Genomic DNA, 15,049 nt, shown 5'->3' on the forward strand with positions numbered 1-15,049 from the left:
TTTTTTTTTGTGGTGAAATTTTCTAACAATGTTGCCGATTGGACAAATTGATAAAGAAAACTTCTTTTTGGCCAATCGGCAGGTAGTTCTCATGGGGTTAACCCCTGGTAGAAATCCATGATCATATTAAATAATGATCTCTACATTGGAAAAGGCTAATGTCTAAGATGATTTGAAATAAATACTATACTGATTATTATTCATTTTAATGTACCTCTTTAATGAAACAGGACACTTCAAACCACCTGTTACGACTGGCTTAGAATTCCGCAAAATCTAAGAGCGCCCTCTTGTCAAATTGGAGCTTGTGACGTCAATGGATGAAGTTGTCAGAAAACCAAAGCAAATAGACTGGAAGAATTTGGACTCTGTATAATAGCTCCATGCATGATGGAAAATCTGCCATCGCTGTGCAGGAAAAACCTCCTATGTGTTATTGGCCCCTGAACATGTTTAAAGCAAAACCTCCTATGTAACCTGTTGGCAGTTTTGTTTTAAACATGTTCAGGGGCCACAAGCACAAAGGTTTTTTCCTGCCCAATGACTATAATGAATTGTCACTCATGGTGATCAAAAGAGTGTACCTCTGGCATTTTTTAAGAAAGGCCCAACATGGAACAGTTGATGTCCTTGCTTAACCCTAATCCAACCCATGGGTTTTTTTCCCTATCGGAAGGGAAAGAAGAAATGAAAAAGGGAGAAGATGAACAAAGAAGTTACTTGGTAACCCCGGGATTTGAACCTCGGATCCCCGCATGCCACGCAGAAGATCACGGACCTGTAGCCACTGGGGTTTCGCTGGCCTGGCTAACAATTCAGTGGGTATATGACTTTGGCTGATTGCGTTATGATTGCATGCGCAGCGTTTTCATAGTGAGCTTTAGTGAGTTTCAGTTGAGTAAGTGGTATACACATACCGGTGTTAGGGGATCAGTCAAGTACCTAAAACATGCGATGCCAAATTGCAGTGATTCAAGTCTCAGTGCCAACTCAGGTTAGAGTGGTTGAAATGACATCATATTGAAATCAACATTCATTTATTGCCTCCCACAGAAAAAAAGCATTCAACACAAATAAATAGAATAAATATTGACATTTATAGAGCTCTTAATTCACATGTATGTATCAAAGCGCTTTACATTTATTCCGCTGTCGTCAGAATGTGTCAGCTGCCATACAATGCCCAAGGCATGCTCAAACCTTTGGGCGATGTTCAATGGTCAATATTCCTAACAGCTTCCCATTTCACCCCTGGGTAGGGAAAGGCAAGTGAGGTAAAGTGCCTTGCCCAAGCGCACAACATGATGCCGCTGGGGCTCGAACTTGCAACCCTATGATTGTGAGGTCAAGAGCTGATAGAGTTGGTACCGCTGCGCCACCTCAATATCAAAATTTGCCAACGCAATATCATAGTTTGCCAGAGGTCTGAACTTCCACTGTCAACTTGGGCTTGATCATGTTGATAAAGTTTACACCGGAACACACTGTTGACAGATGATATCTAGGCAGATCATAATCACACTCAGAAAGGGAATTCCCTATTTGGTGACCAAAAAACAATTCAGGTGAAATCCTGTGATTAATTCCCTCTGGTCACATGTCTTAGCTACCCGCTGGACTAGACGCATACAAAGACTAACTGCACTGTAAAGCAGATTTATTACCAACTTTGAAATCCAGACAATTATAGAGTCTAAAATCATTTTAACCATAGGCCTAATCTAACTATGAAGTAGTTTGTGCAAATGATACCTTAGCATATTACTTTGTATGCCAAATAAGCCTAATAATTATATAATGGCTTCACATCTATGTTGAGTCCAAGTTCACAACAGTAAAGTGGAATTGTTCACGGTACATTTATTTTCGCGCTTTTCACATTCCAAGCTGCTATCGTGAAAATAACAACACACAAATACATTCCTTTTGTGTTAAGTCAATGTAAGGAAACTTAAAATCACAAATTTAAGAACAAGGGAAGAAAGAGTTCAAAATTGGCAAAGTGCAAAAAATAAATCGCACCAAAATGTCCACTTCTACAGTAATGCAGAATGGTACAAAGAGCATGAATAATAAACACAACATGAGTCAAAGGTCACAAACCAATGACTAGGGATGAATGATTTTCGAGCCACAAATTTCCGCAAACATGCCTTGGAATTATTTGCAATTTTTGAACAAAAATCCGAGCATTTAAAAAAAAATTAATCCCGCACAATCTTACAAAAAGTTCTGTGCAGTCTGTAATTTTTTTGCTAATAATGACTTCAAACTATGTCATGTATTTACTCAATAACCCCTGCATGCATGACTACAACTTAGGCTATGAGTCAAAATGACTGGTCGTCTCGGCGTAAGGTCTAACATGCAAGCTGCGTAACAATGTCTTGAGTCAGCCGTTAATCATTAGGCCATGATTAATCGACATAGGCCGTGAGTAATATATGATTACACTGTGTAACGCTATGTCAAGGGCAACAGTCAAAACGTGCCTGATAACAATACTCCATACAATCCAAGCTACATGATATAGGCCTATCTTGGTGTAATATTAATATGTTTACATGCTAATTTACTTGAATATCATTTTGAAATTATTAAAGTGAACAATAATTGGAAACGTGTCTTGGTGTACGCATGCAAAGATTTGAATGCGGAATATAATACTGAAGAAGCGTACATTTTCACATGTTTAATTTTTTGGGCTTTGCCAATTGCGAACTGTTTCCCTTGTTTTTAAAGCTTACGATTCTAAGTTTCCATACATTCAAAATATTCGCTTCGCATGTTGCTATTTTCGCTATAGTAGTTGGAACATAAAAATGAGCAAAACGTAAATAGCACAAAAATGTCCACTTTAACCGTACTTGCTGACAATCGCAAATGCTGTTCACGACATAACAAGCCACGCTATTGGTCAAAATCGCTTATTGCCAGCGATTTGGCTATAAATCAACTCCAACAATAATGAGGCTTTGACTCAATACTGGTGGAGCCTACAATACCAGGTGAAGGCCTCAAGTTCAAGGTTAATCTGCTAATTTAGATTCCATTAATCTCCTCAGTGGGTAGACAAAAATCATCTCGCAATGCATGACTAGTGACAAATTATCAACATCTATTTTGTCTCTCTGTTGTCTGCGGGTCAACACCCACTGTGGACCACAATAGCATAGTTCAATAACCTCAATACAACATCATAGTGCAACATTTGACCTCAAGTTACAGAGGATGAGTTTTTGTACCCAAATTTTCAAAGGTCGTTCAATGAATGTATAAATGTATTGGGGTTAGAGAACTGTGCCCTGATAGATGAGCATGTTGTGGATCCTTAGCAACCATAACACAGCAGACAGTACTATTCATCTATCATATTTACAACCATTGTCAAGATGCACAGTCACCTATACAGGTCAACATTTCTGCAGTGTGACTCAACTGCTTAAAAATAAAAATATATATTTTTGTATGAAAGATTTGATTAAGACTGTTATCATTTTTCATATTTATTTGTCTTGGTGTTTTCATGCCTTTTTGATAGTCTGTGCCACAGACTTTCAGACTTTTTCTAACACCACAGTGAAGTTCAGAGTAACTTATGAACTGATGCAAAAAGAGACTAAGCTGCCTCAGTCTTCCTGTCGACTGCATGTTATTTTGGTCAAAAAATACTTGCGCTTTCCATGAAAATTGTTGTTTGTGTTGATTTTACCGGCAAAATAAGCTTTGACCAATCACCCATGAAGTGCGATTTTTCCCTTCAATTAATCATATAAATGACAAATTTAATACAAACTTAATTCCATGTTATTTTCAAGAGAGCTCCATGATGACAAACAGATTTAAGTTTGTGGCAATTTTAGTCATTTTACTGACAAAATGACCCATCATTCATCAAGCCATGAAGTTGACTTTTTTTTCTTACTTCAATCATACAACAGATTTGCACATACAAACTTAATGCCATGCCATTTTCAAGAGACCTGCGAACTGATGATACAGCTTATCACTGGCTTATAAAGTCATCTGTTTTGACCCTAACAAATGAAATGAAAGCTTGATTCAAAATTCTAACTATGTTGATTAAAGGGGCATTTCGTGATCCACAGTCTCATCCCCCACTTTTCTCAAAAAAAGTTGAGATTTTTATATCACTGGAAACCTCTGGCTACATAATGTTTATGTACAAAATATTTCTTGCAGATTAATTCGCTTTTGCAAAGATATCAGTGAAATTTGAATTTCGCTCTGGTGCACCAGAACGAAATTACAACGCATTGTCTATGGAGCAGTGTAATACACATAATCATGCATAACTCGCAAACGCAAAATCGGAATCAACTGAAATTTTGGGAATAGGCTTTTTTCGTGGATATGTACTGAAAAATGTCATAAAAAGAGGATGCTAGGATGACGAAATACTCCTTTAACAGTCAAGCAATTCTATTTGAAATCCATACACCCCCTATAGAAGGCATGACCTTAGTCTCCCAAATAGGGGGTGTAGATTTCAAATGGAGTCACCCATGCAGGTAACACCATTTCGAAATTCACCCTTCCTACATGTATGTGAAAAATTAAGGTTATCTCGTACATAGGGGGTGTAAGGATTTCAACTGGAATAGCACAATTTTTTGACTTAAACATCTTGAATTGAAATTATGCATACAACTTGAGTGTCACACTCATGTTGGACCAATCAGGGAGCACCGCTACTGTCATGTGATCGTTTGAAGAGGACAGTCAATAATGCACGAGGAATTTTGAACAACATTTAATGCTCTGCATGCTGGCCATAGGCTGCAACATAAAAAGTCCCAAGTTTTGAGATATTTTCTCAAAATATCAAGTGTTATTTTAAGAACCACTGAACCAATACCAGGCTTGATTGTACTCATTTAAATGCAATTCATGCCGATTCCAAATATGGTCATGAAAATGTGTAATTCTAAAATTTTGGAATTTTTGAAAAAAAATTAAAACTTCATCTACAGTCGAAACCCGTGTGAAGAAGGGCTCTGTCTTAAGTGCTATCCTTATGTGCAATGTCATGAATGTACTTACCTATGTTGTTAACAGGAAACAGGATGGAACATGAAAAAGAGAAGAGAAAAAAGGAAAATCATTAGATCATCATCAGAAACTTTTACTGATATAATCTTGTATTACACAGCTTGAGGGGGTTAGTACAGGAACGCTCTATCTGCGATAGCTGCCATGTGTGAATATCACTACATGTATATGATTATAGAATGCAGAAATTGTCAAATGTCTACAGGGCAGCTATTGCAGTTAGGGCTTTCTTGAGCTGATACCTGAAACTAGGACAGAAAGTAATGACTGGACACAGACATTAATAATTCTGTGATAAACACCTAGATATTGTATTTTATGCAGGGAAAGGTCCAACACTATGGACACAATAGCCTCATCCCAATGGCATAGTCCAATAACCTCAATTACATAACCATAGTGCAACATTTGACCTCAAGTTGCAGAGTATGAGTTTTTGTACCCAAATTGTAAAAGGTCATTCAATGAATGTGCAAATGTATTGGGGTTAAAGAACTGTGCCCCTGATAGATGAGCATAATAGTGGATCCTAGTGCAAGAGGAAGGCTGTCTGGAGATTGATGTATCAAAATTGATCATTTATCAACTTTCCTGCTTCTTTGAACTGGTGATAAACACCCAGATAATTTTTTTTTATATAGGGAAAGGTCCAAGAGGAAGGTTGTCTGGCGGAGATTGATTGAAAATTGATCATTTATCAACTGCCCTGCTTCTTCATTGAACAGGTGTATAACAGAATTTATGACAGTTACTTCCATCAGGCACACCCAGTCAGTCCGAAACCCTGTCAGTCCGAACCAACGCTAGTCCAAATTTTAAGCTTACCTAACCCTAACCCTAAACCTGACCCTAACCCTAACCCTGTAATTTAAACCTATACCCTAACCCTAAACCTAACACTAACCCTAAAAATTCTGACTAGCAGTGGTTCGGACTGATGGGTCAATGTAGTTTGTGTATAATCCTATCAGGCACACCCCGTCAGTCCGAAACCCTGTCAGTCCGAACCAACGCTAGTCCAAATTTTAAGCTTACCTAACCCTAACCCTAAACCTGACCCTAACCCTAACCCTGTAATTTAAACCTATACCCTAACCCTAAATCTAACCCTAAACCTAACACTAACCCTAAAAATTTGGACTAGCGGTGGTTCAGCCTGAGTTTCGGACTGACGGGGAGACCCCATCCTATCATAAGTTTTCCAAATTGCTATAATTCAAATGTCCATGCAGGGGCACACAGGCCAGAGAGCCCATTTCTATTCAAACCACTGGGGCCCAGAGGTACAAATGCTGGAGAGGGTTCCGGAGGTTTCCACCCCTCCTGCACACCATGTCATTTTTACACCTTCTCAGGAGAGGCCATAGTACTAGTACTGTAGTAGTACTATTAGTATTGACGTATATCCCTCCTTTCTACAGGAGCACCATCCAAATCATGGATGCATAAAGATATAGAGGTGAAGGATCTTGCCTATGCACATGACAAGATGGCACTACTACTGTAATTTGAACCCCAACCATGTGATCATAAGTAAAAGCTTTACTGCTGCATCACTATGTCTAAAAAAATGTACAAAACATTCAGAATTGTATACAATTTACTTTAAAATCTAATTTGCTCCCACTGATCCCACCTTCGTCCCATGTCTAAGTTACCCTCCTTTCTCAAACTACAATTGCACACTATTGAATATCTACATGATGCCATCTAACATTTTCAATGATCTATTAGCAGGTCTACAGACAACACATCATTATTGAGTAATTTAAACATGTTAAACCTGTATGACCCTCCTGCATATGACCCCTTTTCCAAAGACTAGTCTAGACTCTGCTCTATTACTTATCACTATAATAACTTATTCATGCAGACATAAAATTCACAATTTTGAGACTAAAAGTGCTATATTCTTCACTTCATTCTCACAGTATATTGGCCTGCATTCATCATCTGATGAAACTAGACAACTCTGTCTAAAGTACAGCAACATATAAAATATGCATGGTGTCGATTAGGTCAATTCACTTTACTGCACCCAAATTATAAATGGAGTGACATGGACGATGGGCACATTTGAGAGATGCACTTGATACAACCTGCATGCGATACCAAGACGCTAAAGATGCGTAATTGTTGTTTTGTTCGTCTCCGTGCACCATTGGCAAGGACCTGAATACCCCGATTTTATCCCCATAGCTGATGGTGCGATTGTATGTGGTGGTATAGGAAGTCCCAGTTATCCTTCTCTAATTCTGTGGCTTTCACCCAGCTTTGCACAATATTTGTTGTGGGTCCTGAGACACATCTCGCTATCTGAGCCCTTAACAGTCTTTAATAACAGAAGTCCTTTTGTTCATTTTGCTGCTTCCGGTTTTTTTAAACTTCATTATTGTCATCTGATTGCACTGTCAAACTCTACTGTTGTATGGTGACTTCACTTGAGCTAAAAATCTTAAATATCCAATAATTATAGTTCACTCAAGATAGTCATGACTAAAATGACTATGACTAAAGTATTATCTACAAACTATTGTGTCCTCAAATATTTTTGCATTTTTTAAGGGGACAAAACATAGACTATTGTGTGTCCTCAAATATTATTGTATTTTAGGGGACAAATCATAGACTATGACAGACACCAAAACTAAAACTAAAACTGCTTGAAAAAGTTAAAAATGTTTAGTTAAACAAAGGTTTAACCTTTTCATGTTCCAAGCAATCAAAAATATCAATTTTAATGATTTGCCATAAAATGTGTATTACATTGCAATTTCAAAAATCAAAATTATTTGATATCAGAAGGACATTCTTCAGTATTCAGAATGCAATTCGATATGTCTGATGTGCTCTAATGTCCCACAATAAATACTGCATGTCCAAACGTTCATACCCCACCCCTTAACCTTTTCATGTTCCAAGCAGCCTTAGCCATTAAACAATTTTTGCTTCAAGCAGTCAATTGTGTGTTAAGGGAAGGGGGACTTGCTAAAACATATTGGCACGCCTTATTTTCACAAGCACCAACTAAATGAACCACTCACTCATCCTCGATATGTCCCATGATTGATGGGTATGGTTTCCGCCCAAACTGTAATCTTGATTTGCCCAGGAAGATGCGCAAGAGCGTCTTCCTTTAACTTTAAACATGTTTTCTTTACCAGACTACTAGGGGCAATGGATTCCAAGAACAAGAATTTAAAGGAACAATGCCATGTCTACAATATAGTTACACCTGGGGGAGTATTATGCTATGTCTGATCAGCCTTGATCAAATCTAGGGGTTTTTTTTACGATATTTGTTTTGTTAAACATATAACGTGTCCAACCTTTGTCATGGCGATTCTTGAACATATAATGGAGATCCTGGTTTTTTTAAACTAAAAGCTTATGACTTAGATGTGATACAATCTGCATCATTTTTTATCTTTTATCTTTTTCATTTTTTTATTAGGCCTATCAGGACTTTGTGACCAATTAGGTCAAAAGGGGGCGGGACTTTGCAGCAAACTGCTTTTTAAGATGGACGAAATTATGAATAAAAAATAAAGCATGTCAAAAGAAATCATGTCATTTCCCAGGAACGTAGACAAATTTCCCTCCATTATATCAAGATTTCCCACCATTTCTTATGTATTTTTTTATCCAAAAAAACACGTAATTTCCCTCCAGATTACAAAATTTCCCAGGAATGAGATACCTGAATTCAACATTTTACCAGGCCTGTGTCTTATTTGACTTACAAATTCTGACGTCCCTGGTCAAGTGTAACAAAATGATGTTGGGGAAATACTGAAATACGCTGATAAAATTCAACTTAATCATGCAAGTATCATTTCAATTTCTTGCAAAGTTCACCCTTCTGGAATCACCCTTTTGATGGTAATTGTTGCATTTTGACAGCTACAACTATCATTCAACATGTTCAAATGTTAATACATGTCATAGTCAGGTTGCAAGGGGGTGGTGGGAGGGAATATTTAGTACTCAGAAATAGGGGGTGCAGGATTAAAGGTGCACTGTACCTCCTTCCTATAAGACTTAAGTTAAGAACAAACAGACCTCATCATGGTTTGTAGTTCTTATCCAATCAGAGGATTTGAAATTTGGGATGAAAATTTCCATTCCCAGGTGGTTTTTGGTATAACATGTGCTGCTATATATAGCCCTATGCTAATCTGCAATGTAAAGTCTACATCACTACTTGGTATTTTCCCATCTGATTTTCAATGCAAATCGTACATTCAAATTCATAGTCATGAACTAGTCATACTACTGGAAAGTGTAAATTTTCACGGAGTCTTATTTTTGTGCTTTTCGCACAGTTACCACGGAAATAAAAAATGCATGAATAAATGATCTTTTATGTAGGCCTATAGGTCTATAATGTAAGAAAATTCTAAATCAAGAATTTAAAAACAAGCAAAAAGTTAAAAATTGTCAAAGCAAAAAAAAAAAATTACCTGAAAATTACCACTTATTGTATCATAAACTTGGAAACATAATGCCTAGCATACTGCAATAAACTGTACACAAAAGTCTACACACTTATATTATAACCTAAAGTACAGGCTAAAGAACTGCTAGACCCAATTTTAGCCATGATTTGAATTTTGGAATGCATACTTCATTAGCAAACTTTCACAATTAAACCCAAAGTTGACGAAATGAGCTAGACACTCTATGAATGTACACTGTACAGCCAAGGGTTAATACAATGAGTAAATACAGTCACATTTTGTGAACCATTTTGCCGGCACTTCACTAATTCTTTACATGCTTTTACATGGGTTCACCACGATGGGTACCAAATTTGTAAATTTTTAGACAAAATATTAATCAATTCCAAGAACCACTGAACCAATACTAGGCTTGTTTGTACTCATTTTAATGCATTTTACATGCTGAATTCAAATATGATCATTTCAAGTTGAAATTTGGAAATTTTACAAAATTCATAAAAAATTCTGAAATTTGTGGGGAAAAATTGTAATTTCTTTAGACCTGTCAGCATAGTTCAAATCTTATAACTAGCCGAGCTGACTTGGGGCAAGAGTACTCCAGGACGGACAATAGCACTGACTCACCCTCAAATTAGCATCACATTTTTCATGTTGTCGAGCAAATTCGGGGTGACATATTTGGAGCATCCCTTTTAAATTAATTCTAATGTTTTGTGTTGATGTGTTGTACTATGCTGTTAAGATAAAATCTTCAGATTCATTTGTTGCTATTACCATGGTTACTTTACATGTTTTTGATGTGGTTTTAACTTGCCGTTGCGCGTTGTAGTACAAAAACTACTATACTTCTAAAAGTCAGCATTGAAACCCAACATGTGGGACGTTTTATACCTATCTAAAAAGTAGCGTACATTGTGTTCCATGCTTTGTTAACAATCTTTAATAAAGGAAACTTTGCACAAATATTTGAGTGGGAACGTGGCTTATGCATAAAAATATGAAGTAAACAAAATATAGAACACAGGAAATGTTTGAAATTGCGACAATATGAAAACTTTGACAGACAAAAAATAAATTTGGATCTAGGTCAGTTGCCCTAAATGTGAACATGTTCCTTTTTTAGGGATTTTTTTTCTTTCGAAAGCTGCACAAAACTTTGTAAAGTAAATTATTAAATCCGAAGGTTCAGTTTATTACCAATATATTGCTTCTATTTACCAAAAATGGGCTATTCCTGTTGAAATCCATACACCCCCTATGGACGACATGACCTTGATCTTCCACACAGGGAGTGTGAATTTCATCTGGGGTTACCTGAATGGGCGACTACATTTGAAATCTACACTCCCTTTGTGGGAGATTAAGGTTATATCTTCCATAGGGGTGTATGTATATCAACTGGAATAGTCCAGTCTTCACCCACACAACATTTCTGACTGCCTTGTCACAAAATATGCCATCCACATCACAGTACATCTTAAATACTGTAAAATTATCGCACATGTAATTTTTTGCGTTTTGCCAATTTTGAACTACATTACTAGTTTTTAATTCCCAGATTTCCAGTTTTCTTACATAGACCTATACATTAAAAGAACATATTTACATTGTTTTTAAATTTCCTCTTTTACAGTAGTCCATGGGCCAATCACTGGTACCAAATATGTTAAAATGTGTTGAAGTCTTCTTAACATTAATTGCGCGCGAAAATTAATGTACCACGAAAATTATCACTTTTACAGTAGTCCATGGGCCAATCACTGGTACCAAATGTGTTAAAATGTGTTGAAGTCTTCTTAACATTAATTGCGCACGAAAATTAATGTACCGCGAAAATTATCACTTTTACAGTAGTCCATGGGCCAATCACTGGTACCAAATATGTTAAAATGTGTTGAAGTCTTCTTAACATTAATTGCCTCCATGCATACGTTCAGATAATGGGAAAGAGAAGTGGTTTCTCCGGTGAGGAACGGGTCGGAATGACGGTATACGTACAAGTCTTTTTTAGGGGTGACGAAGACTGCAGGATGACATGCCACATTTAATACATCAAATGTGGCATGGTGTTAGCGTGTTAAATGGGCCAGACAAAGGGATTCATCAAAATACTAATAGAAAATGTGCTGTTTATAAGACTGCATTTTACATCAAAATCTGCTTGTGTATAATTATACCGGTTTTTTTCCACTTGGATCCGGATGTGGACCTTGAGACACAATGAAAACACATCAAGAATAAAATTTATATCGAAAATTGCACTTTCATGATGTAATTCTGCAAACTTTATAAACACCGTACGATTACTAAAATTGAATAAAATTCTGTAGGCAAATATTACAGTGTATACAATAGTTACTCCCTATTCCAGAAAAATACAGCACTAATTTTTTGAGATTAAAAATATTATCAAGTTCTGCCAAATGAATCATAGCTCAATCCTAATCCTTTAGTTAGTCCTAACTGGCAAAAAAGAAAAAAATCACTATTTTACCAATTTTTTGAAAAAAGAGCCAAAAACCTTCATTTTCGGCATATTTTCTGACAATTGAGTCACGAAAATCAAAGACTTGGAACAAGTCTAAGCATTCAAAATCTTGAGTATATGCCGAAATTTTGCTCTAATTTTCCCTTTTTTGTGTTTCTTTTAAATTAAATGATTGGTTATCAAAATAAAACAAGTCTTTTCCAACAATTAGACTGCATAAACTGAAATTAGTCTTTGTACAAGTCTTTGGGCTTGATTGTCACAGCATACGAAAAACACCCTAAAAACACATGTTTTTGGCCCTTAAATTTTCCAAAAATTGACCAAATATTAAAATTTGACTTTTATTGCCAGTTAGGACTAACTAAAGGATTAGGATTTAGCTATGTTTTATTTGGCAAAACAGGATAATATTTTTTTAATCCCAAAAAATTAGTGCTGTATTTTTCTGGAATAGGGAGTAGGCCTACACATATGCTACTGTTGAGTGACTTTGTATAGATCTTACACATTCTTCCAAACATTCTATGCGAAAATAAGACAATAATAATATTGTTAACCTTCACCTTGTCAAAAATCTCACTAAAATTGTTTTTAATTCATCTGTCGGGCTACTAGGTGTAGGCGAATATTACAGCATGCTATTGTTGGACCGCTTTGTTAACAAATAGACCTTATCATATTCTCATATTCTTCCAAACACTTCAGTATATCCACTGAAGTGTGCAGAGAATGAGACAATAATTCTATGGTATACCTTCACCTTATCAAAAAATATTTTAACTCTCTCCACACGGATGTCAACAGCAGACGACAAGTTTCAATTTTTTTTTCAAAAATTCAAAAATTTCAAAATATTTGGAATTGTCATGAAAAAATGCATTAAAATGAGTACAAACAAGCCTAATATTGGTTCAGTGGTTCTTAAGATAGATCTTGATATTTTGAGAAAATATCTCAAAACTTGGAATTTTTATATTGAAGTTTATGGCCAGCACACAGAGCATTAAAGGATCTCATTGTCAGTAATGTCACTTATGTCGTCCATTTCTTTGAGCATTGTCTGTCCTGTCAGCTTTGCCCTTGTCGGTGTGTTGTGCAGGTGTTTGTATGTGTAGGCGTGCGTTGTCACCCTGAGTTGTCATCGCTATCTTCAGAGTTCACTCCACATACTAACAGCGCCAATTATATACCGAGAACCTAAGAGCTCCAAGCCTTATAAACATGGATACTCGGAATATACAATGGTGGCGCCAAGAGGGAGCATGGGGCAAATGCCCCCCACTCAGAAACTCTTTCCCCAGTTAAACCCAAAATTACACAAATTTTCACTTTTTGCACAAAAAAGAGGTTGGACTGTAGGTACTAAAATTTTGCACCCCCATCCAAAATTCACTTTGCCCCCAATGCCCCCCGAATATACTCAGAAATGACAGGTCCTATACCCCCATTTGACCATTGTCTACATTACGGCAAAATGCCATCTCTGTGACATAACAGAGATCTTATTCACTATTACCATCCATGTGAGGACTTGGGATGAAAACAAGCCGATATACCAAGCACTTTAGTTGGACTCAAAAACTTTTCATCTACTGCCATGCCAGGTCCAAGTAAGAGAGGATTTCCCTCTCAAACAGTACTCTTGTCCACCTCCCCCACAACCCCCACATGATAGGCAGTTTTAACGGGTGTCTATGGGGGTTGAAGGATGAAAGGTCAAAGTTTCATCCCCTCTAAAACGACAAGTTTGCTCCCTACTGCTTCTAAGCCCCCTCAGTCTGGCTGCAATTCTGCATTTGTATGAAGATAAGTTTCCCACAGTTATCACCGCCCAGTGACCAATTTCCGCAAACAACGTCCTCGATTCACCTCGCCAGACGCTAAATTGTCTTAACCAATCCTTGTTAAACCATTACATATCTTCTGCCCTGCTAATAAGCCTACTATTTCTACCAGCCAAGCCTTGTATTGTCGCTCTATGAGCCTAAACACAAGGTAAACATTTAGTTATTAGTTGCTTGCAATTCTATTAGCATCGGTTACAGGAATCCTATACCTGCCTTATACATGATACATCATATTGTTGTGTATTAGTATGTATGTCCAAGACATAGCTGCCCTCTAGAAGAGCATTAAAATGGTTCCAGTACACTCTTGGGGAAAATGGTTCTTCTAAGTAGAACCTAAAATGGTTCTTGAACTGTCCTGTATGTGGAACCTTAAATGGTTCTATATAGCAAAGTAGAGAAAGAACCATTTCATAACTGAAAAGGGTTCTAATCTGGAAAGGTCAGAAAGAACAATTTTAGACCGGAAAATGGTTCTAGAAAGGCCAGAAAGAACCATTTGTGGTTCTTTAACTTTCTAAGAATCCATTTCTCTTGAGGGTTCTACATACAGGACAGCAAAGAACCCTTTTTTCTAAGAGTGTATTAAACCCACAGAAAAGAGGAGAATTGCAGCTGTAAAGAATCTATGAAGAACCATTTTAGGAATTTGCCAGTTCCAGAACCATATTTCATGTATTTGGTTCCATGTAGAAAACTAACAAGAGGGTACTGACAACAAACTTTCATTTTCATTTTATATAAGATCTTGGTAATACCAGAAGAAGTCCTTGAGTCCAAGACCAGAAGATCCTGAAAAACAACAGCAGCAAAATTCAACAGCACTAGTCCCAAATTCTGGGCAGAACAAGCGCTTGCATATTTTTTTTCATCTTGAAGAGAGATATACTTATAAACAAGAATAAGTCATATTTACCACAAATTTTGTGTAAGCAGTACTGCACTGTTGCAGTTCCCCTCTGCCTTGGATGGTGATGCCCTCAAATTATAGACATCTAAATGAAACCTGAGTGTTGGGCAAAAGCCTAGCCAGCACAATTTGATCAATTTGGTCAAACTCAATGCCAGGAGGCCAGGTATGTGAGTACGGTACAACATGCGGCAGCCATTGGAGTTACGACTGTTTACCGCTCCCAAAACAATATAAAGTATAATATGAAGTGATGCCAGCAAAT

At 36.9% G+C, this 15,049-nt stretch overlaps 1 protein-coding gene across 15 annotated transcripts in view; it reads right to left on the bottom strand.

Moving 5' to 3' along the window:
- The window catches only part of LOC140143876 (muscleblind-like protein 1), a 485,567-nt gene that overhangs the window by 168,319 nt on the left and 302,199 nt on the right, over positions 1-15,049 (bottom strand). The gene's annotated exons all lie outside the window — the stretch shown is intronic.

The sequence above is a fragment of the Amphiura filiformis genome, unplaced genomic scaffold (assembly GCF_039555335.1).
Source record: "Amphiura filiformis unplaced genomic scaffold, Afil_fr2py scaffold_31, whole genome shotgun sequence".
Classification (NCBI taxonomy): domain Eukaryota; kingdom Metazoa; phylum Echinodermata; class Ophiuroidea; order Amphilepidida; family Amphiuridae; genus Amphiura; species Amphiura filiformis.